At 38.3% G+C, this 7201-nt stretch overlaps 1 pseudogene; it reads right to left on the bottom strand.

Moving 5' to 3' along the window:
• Nucleotides 1–3407: 3407 nt before the first annotated feature.
• On the bottom strand, nt 3408–4388 carry LOC113253199 (ubiquitin-like-conjugating enzyme ATG3; annotated as a pseudogene).
• Nucleotides 4389–7201: the final 2813 nt, after the last annotated feature.

The raw sequence follows: 7201 nt of genomic DNA, 5'->3' as shown, positions 1-7201 counted from the left end.
AACATTTTTATTTCCAGGATGGACATGGCAGAATGTGAGAAGCACAGGGTCCTTAAAATTTTTTTGAAGATTTATTTACTTATTTTATGGAAAGAGAGAGAGAGGTAGAGAGAGAGGTAGAGAGAGAGGTAGAGAGAGAGAGAGAGAATGCGAGCAGTGGGGGGTGTGGAGAGGCAGAGAGAAAACCTCAAGCAGACTCCCTGCTGAGCGTGGAGGCTGATGCAGGGCTGGATCTCATGATCCTCAAGATAAAGACCTGACCTGAAATCAAGAGTCAGACACTTAACCGACTGAGCCACCCAGGTACCCCCAGGGTCCTTAATATTAAAAGTCATGTTTACAGTATTGTTAGCCAGCTTCCAGCAGATTCCTTCCAGGAAATCTATTCTTGGATGTCCTTGAAGATACACTTGGTCTTGCAAACTTGCAGGGAGTCATTTTGAAGTGTTGACTTAGGCGCCTGTAAGACATCTGGTAATAATGAAGATGGAGCTTTTAATGCTTTTAATGCTTTTATGAATGAGTTACAGTACAGTCACTGATGAATTATTGAAGTATATCTCTATAGGAGGAGGTGTCCATATTTTTTGACTGCTGGGAAGTTGCACATATTGATAGTTGTTCAGAAAGAAATTGGGACTGGCTGTTCATCAGATCCACTAGTTTGAGAACCAAATGAATTGATGTTATATTTCAGGAGAGTCTTGCTCACCACAGATATAGGGAGATGTTTCATAAAAGAGGCCAGACTGCTTATGAAGGTGTCTGAATCATGTAGGACAATAGTTAAATGTGTGAAACATCCCCTTGCCTTTACTCCTACTGTTTTTGTTTGTTTGTTTGCTTGTTTTCTGATTGGAGGGAGTCACTGCCTGTCTGGTAATCTTCCATTCATCCTCAAGAGCAGCCCCAATGCTGCTCCTTCTTTGTGACTCTCCCTAATCTTCAGTTAATTGTCTTTTACATGACCACAGCACCATATACATACTTATCTTATATCTCTCATTAATTATCCTATAAGTGTATGTGTAAATGTATTTATTTATTGGTTTATTCTACTAAAGTATAAGAGCCTCAGTAAATGTTTTTTTCCATTCACAGCACATTGTAATAGGTATCTAATGAATGTTCAGGAATGAACAATTATAAAAGGATTTAAGTAAAATCAAACTTCCAGGAAAAGTTAGAAAATGATATCAACAATTTAATAAGTTTGGACTATTGGTCACTAACACAGATGTAAAGGATTCCTAAACAATTAGAAGCATTTAAATTTAAAAACATAGTTAAACATAAATACCTTTTTTTTTTAATTAAAAAAATTGTATGGTATGAGATCTGAGGAACAGGTCCCTTTCTCAGTCTAATAGACAATCAACAAATTAGACTTTGGAAAGAAAAGGTTTCATTTACTGTCCTTAAGAGAATATCCACATACAATTAAAATAATTGGTCTTTTTTGAGAACTGATAGGGAGTTTGAAAAGAGTGATCTATATAGACTTAATTTCTTTATTCAACAAATTTGTGTAGAGCCTCTGGTATTTGCCCAGCTCTATGTTAGGTACTGAGAGTTCAGGGATGAACCAAACCAACTTGGTTCCTGCCCTCTTGGGTGCAGAACATAATGAGTAAGGTAGGTGGCCTTCAAACAAAAGGCCCCCTAAAAGTCATGTCACTACAACTGTCATAAGTACTGTAATTGATAAATTCAGGTACTTAATAGCATTCAAGAGGAGAATCTGACCTAGAGAGAGGACACCTTCACTGGAGAAGTGACAAGTAAACAGAAACTAGAAAGATGGTGAGGGTGGGGAGGACAGGTTTTTCAGGGGAAGTGTGGTGAAAAGAGTGATATGGGCAGAGGGAAAACCAGCAAATGTGCATATGAACCTGGTGCATTTAGAGAAGGCAAGGTGGGGCTAGGCAATGAGGCTCCAATACAGTGAGTGAGGGGAAGCAAAACATAAGGTGAGATAGGAAGTTGGGCAGGAATCAGTGCTTTCAAGGGATCAAAGCCCATGCTAGGGATGTGCCAGTGGATGAGGTCAAGGGTAACATGCATCCCATGCAAATGCAGCTCCAAGAGAAGTCCCCTCACTTCCTCCTTCCAACCAGATAGCCACCCCACTCCCTCAAACTTACCCCTTTGTATATAAAAAACCCAGAGGTGCTAGTAATATGAAAGTTTATCCTAAAAAAGTAGTATCCATGGGAATTTTAAGAAGAGAAATGACATTCAAAGTTGAGTTTGAACAGGTTGGAAAAGGGCAAAGGTCAGTGTAGAAAGAAAATGAAGAGGCAAGGATGTTTCATCAATGACACTGGAGTCATTGATAGTGGAAATGAGTAAAAGGAATGGATAAATTAGAGATACATTTTAAAAGAATAATCAACAAATATAGGGTGTGAAGAAAAAGGAGCTGTCAAGAATGATTGCAAGATTTCTGTTATGAGCATGTGAGTGGATATTTGGCCAATTGCTGCAGTAGAAACACTTGAGGAGGAACAGTTTGGGAAGGAAACGTAAGTTCAGATTCTGGAATTGTGGTATTCAAGGAACCTGTAAAACATCGAGGTAGAGATTTCAAGAGGAGGTGGACATAAAATTATAAGAATCAGAAGAGAAATCAACATGGAAACACGAATTTAGGGGTCATGGGCTTATAGAGGAAATGTGGAGTATTGATAAAAATTAGAGTAATAAAGAGATTCTTTGGATCATAATATAGATCATGGGGGAGAAAGAACAATATTAGATGTTCTCTAAAAGTGATAAAAGAAGGGGGTTTTTTTTGGTATACATTACCATAAATTTATTGTTGATTTTTTATAGTAACATGTTTTGGCTTTTTGCTATCTATTTGTTGGCTACATTTTAATGATAGTTGCTATGTTTTGCATTGTACTAGTACCAGAAAGTATGAGACTTTCTCCATTACTCTGGAGATCAGCAATACAGAAATTATTAGAAAATTATCAGAGATACTCTCAAATTATTTAACACAGGTAATCAGTGAAATAGCCATTTAATGGAACTTTTTAAAATTTAATACATAACCATATAAGTTACTTTGTTAGAGAAATTGTACATATTGGTGAATATGGTTAATGGTCATATCTATGGGTTAATTCTTTAAAAACCAGTGCACTTGGGTGGCTCAGTTGGTTGAGTGCCCAACTCTTGATTTTGGTTCAGGTCATGACCTCAGTGTCCTGAGATTGAGCCCAGCATGGGCTCCCTGCCCATGGGGAGTCTGCTTCTCTCTTTCTGCTCCTCCCTCTGCCTCCCCCTGCTCGTGCATGTGCGCATGCTCTCTCTCTTAAATAAATAAATAAATACATCTTTAAAAGATTAAAAATAAAAATCAGAGCCAATAATTAGGATCGATTCTATGCTTTCTTCTGTTACATTGTGAAGTGTCTGGTGTAGTCATATTGTATTGTTGGAATGACAGCTTGTACACATTTTAAGAAAATTAGAAGATACATAGGGACACCAAGTTGTCCCCCTCCTTTTGCAACAGTCTTAATGATTTTCTTCACCACCTGGGCATACCTGCATGGGTGAACTGAACACAGAGGAGGCGGTGGGAGATGAGGGTGATTTTCAATGGTCACCATTTTCTTCACATGATCTGACTGATGTTTTCATACATGTGTTCAACTGGTAAAAGCTGCCTTTGCTCATCATCGTTGAACAACCATGGTCCTGGTGTCTGGTAATTTTTTTTATCATAAGTGATACAAATGTCATAAGTTCTGGTTTGGAAAAGATCATCGTCACAGCCAGCATCAATTTAAGCTTTGCAAGCTTCTAGTATTTCCCTTGTGTCTAGGGTAGAAACTCATCTGTTTCCAACAATCCACTCTCTTCATACACTTCCATATCTGCAGCTTCTCCTCCATCTTCCTCTTCCTCTTCTTCACATACTGCTGAGCAATCTTGAAGTGTTATACTGTCCTTGTTTTCCAATGTAATCTCCTTAACTCCTTCAGTTATTCCTGCAATACCTGTGTTGTGATAAGTATTACCCATCCCCTATCACCATCATCTTCAATGGTAGCTTCCAATTCATCTGAATATTCCCTCTGTGTGCACCACTTGTTGCATGGCACATTTTTGGTGACCAAAAATTGATTTCCTGTTGGTAGGTACACCTTCACTTTTGATTCTTCCCCTGTAGCCCACTGCCGTGTTTGATAGTGGTGGACTAAGGGATCTGCAGCTGCCACAAGCCCCTCTGGGGTGATAACACCTGTTTCCTTAAACTTTGGCTCATCGAGGACGGGGGTCAGGTTCTCAGCCACTCCCAGTGCCTTTCCGAAATAGCCATTTAGAAAAGTCAGAGAAGTGTCAGATCTAGATAGGCATATATATGTATACATATATCTAAAATACTTTATATATATATATACACACACACACACACATTTATATCACTAAAATAATGTTATCATTTGATAGATACTGATAATGAAGTTCAGAGAGGTTAAGTGATGTTACATAGTTAACAAATGGCTGAAGGCAGACTTGAAATCTCCACATTCAGAGCTCTTTCTACTGTACTGCTCTGGATTGTCGTAGCCAATATTAACAAGTCCTTGTGCCCTTTACTAAGCACTTTCTTCCTTATAACAACTCTATGAGATTAATAGATCCACACCACAGTGGCAGCAATACATAAAGTGGAGTCTTCTGACTCCTACTTATATTCCATGCTCTGGGAATATCCTGAGTTCATGCAGATCTAGCCTTGGATTTGCACTGAAACTCTGCATGATTGGTATGGAATTGGTGAGTAAGGGAGTGCCATTCACAAGGTACATTGTGATGACAGTGGAAATGCAATCAGCAGGAACTGGGCTGAAATAATTAGTATGGAATACATCAGAATGACAGCCACCTTCTAAGAGCTCAACTTTTTGAGGTATGTGCCTAAAAGAAACTCATCTCATTTCTTTCCTGGGGTTGAATTTGAAGAGCACAAGGAATGAGGGTATTCATTGACAGTATGATTTAAGATACCTACAGGAAAAGAAGGGAGACGAGAGGAGAAGGGAACAAATGATATTCAAGTTTCAGGAACTTAGAAATGTAAGAACATAGGGCAAATGAGAGAATAATAATATAATATTTATAGTGATGATGATAGAGAAAGAGGAGGACCTAGTGCATTCACAGATATGTTTCTGATTTAAATTGTCTGCTCGCTTTTGACCTAGAATTTTCCTTCTGGTAGTTAAGATGCATTTAAAGTATTAGCCTTTGATTTCTACAATGTACATGGTTGGCCCCATATGACTGTGGGTGTTAGACTCACTATGATGAGTACAGGGCCATGGTACTCCTCATACTCTATTTCCCAAAGGAAAGCAGGTCTGACTGTCTTCCACTGGAAAACATATCCCTCACAGAATGAGTTCATTTTAGCTGTCAGCTATGGAGTATCTAAGAATCTCTGTATGCATGCAACATTGCCAGCAAGATGCCCACCCACCTCCACTGGGGATAAGAATCCCCAGTGGGGGAAAAAGGCTGCTTCCAAGTGAGTGAAGCAGCTGTTGTTTTACACAGAAATGTCAAAAGCACAAGCAAATTTTTCATCACCAATTGGCGGTGTCATGGCCAGTGAAATACTTTGTGGTTTTTATGTGGTTTGGGGGGAAGCAACTGGCTTTGTGAGGTTTAAGTTATAGATATAAATTATATATCCGGAAACTAAACCCTTGGTTTGAATTCATTTCATTGCTAATGATAGGATTTGAATCTGAGATGTGGTAGGCGGGATTAAATTAGCCACATCACACATCTTTGAAATGTTAAAAATTATTTTGCAATCTTCTAAAAAAAGTTTATCTTTTAGTTACATTTTTCTTAGTAGTTAAATGAGTATAAATATGTTAAATGAATATAAAATTGTATAGAATTTTATCATATGTTTCTATTAGCTAAAATACTGCTATTTCCCAAAATAAGTCTCTAAATATAAAAACATTGTTTTCCAAATGCAAAGAAATATAAACTATATGCCACTGTGTTTGACTTTTCATTTACTCATATGTTTTATTTCCCTACCCACCTGTAACCTATTCTTTCATCTATGCATCCATCCATCATCTAATAGCTATTGATTAAGCCTGTCTAAAGCTGATATACTGTGTTAGACATTATAGGGCACTGAAAGCAATAGAACTCCTATTTCCTGTCTTCTAGAGGCTTCAAATCATTTGACAATTCATTTGTGACATGAAGAGGATTGAGCCACCCTACCATTGCAGCAGTCATCTTTAAACAATAAGGAAAGTGAAACAAATGCTCTCTCCCACCCAGATCACCAAGACACAGACACTAAGCCTTCCCATAGATGCAGGGCCAACCTTTAAGTCCCTTTTAAGACAAGCTCTGTTAATGTACCCGATAAATTACAACAAAATGTATATGAGCTTAGAGTATATAAAGACTGTAAATTAGCTGGATTTAGATTATGAGAAAAGAGATGAGAGTTCAATATAAAGCAATGAAGTCTAACGTAACATATGATACCTTTATGAACCACACTGTAAACATCTTTGGCATTTGCCTTGATCTGCCTGATTATGTGACAGAAGTAACAAAGTAACTCAGCAGTTTTCTTGGTCCATGTGGGCTGCTATAACAGAAATACCATGGACTGGGTGGCTTAAGCAACAAACATTTATTTCTCACAGTTTTGGAGGCTGGGAAGTTCAAGATCCAGGTGCCAGCAAATTCAGTGACTGGTAAGAGTCCTCTTCCTGTCTTATGAATGCCTGTCCTTCTGCTGTGTCCTCACATAGTGGAATGGATGAGAGAGCTCTTTGGGGCCTCTTCTATTTGGGCACTAATCTCTTTAATGAGTCTCTCCCTTTATAACCTAATCATCTCCCAAAGGCTTCACCTCTTAATAACATTACACTGGGGGTTAATTTTCAACTTTTGAATTTGGGAGACATTCAGTACATAGCAGTAGTTAACATGTGTCACTATAGTAAGTTATTAAAAACTGTTCTTGAAATTGTACCTGGAGACGGGATATTTTGAGTTGGAAGCTTCCTCAATGATAATCTACCTCCACTCCATTTTGCAGATAAGGAAACAGAGGCCAAATAGATCATTTAATTGGCTGGGAGAGGACCCCCCACGCAGGTCTTCAAACTCCAAGTCAGAACTCTGCACGCTG

This window comes from Ursus arctos, unplaced genomic scaffold, assembly GCF_023065955.2.
Source record: "Ursus arctos isolate Adak ecotype North America unplaced genomic scaffold, UrsArc2.0 scaffold_17, whole genome shotgun sequence".
Lineage (NCBI taxonomy): Eukaryota > Metazoa > Chordata > Mammalia > Carnivora > Ursidae > Ursus > Ursus arctos.
The sequence above is the reverse complement of the archived record's forward strand: the minus strand, read 5'-3'. Positions and strand labels throughout refer to the sequence as shown.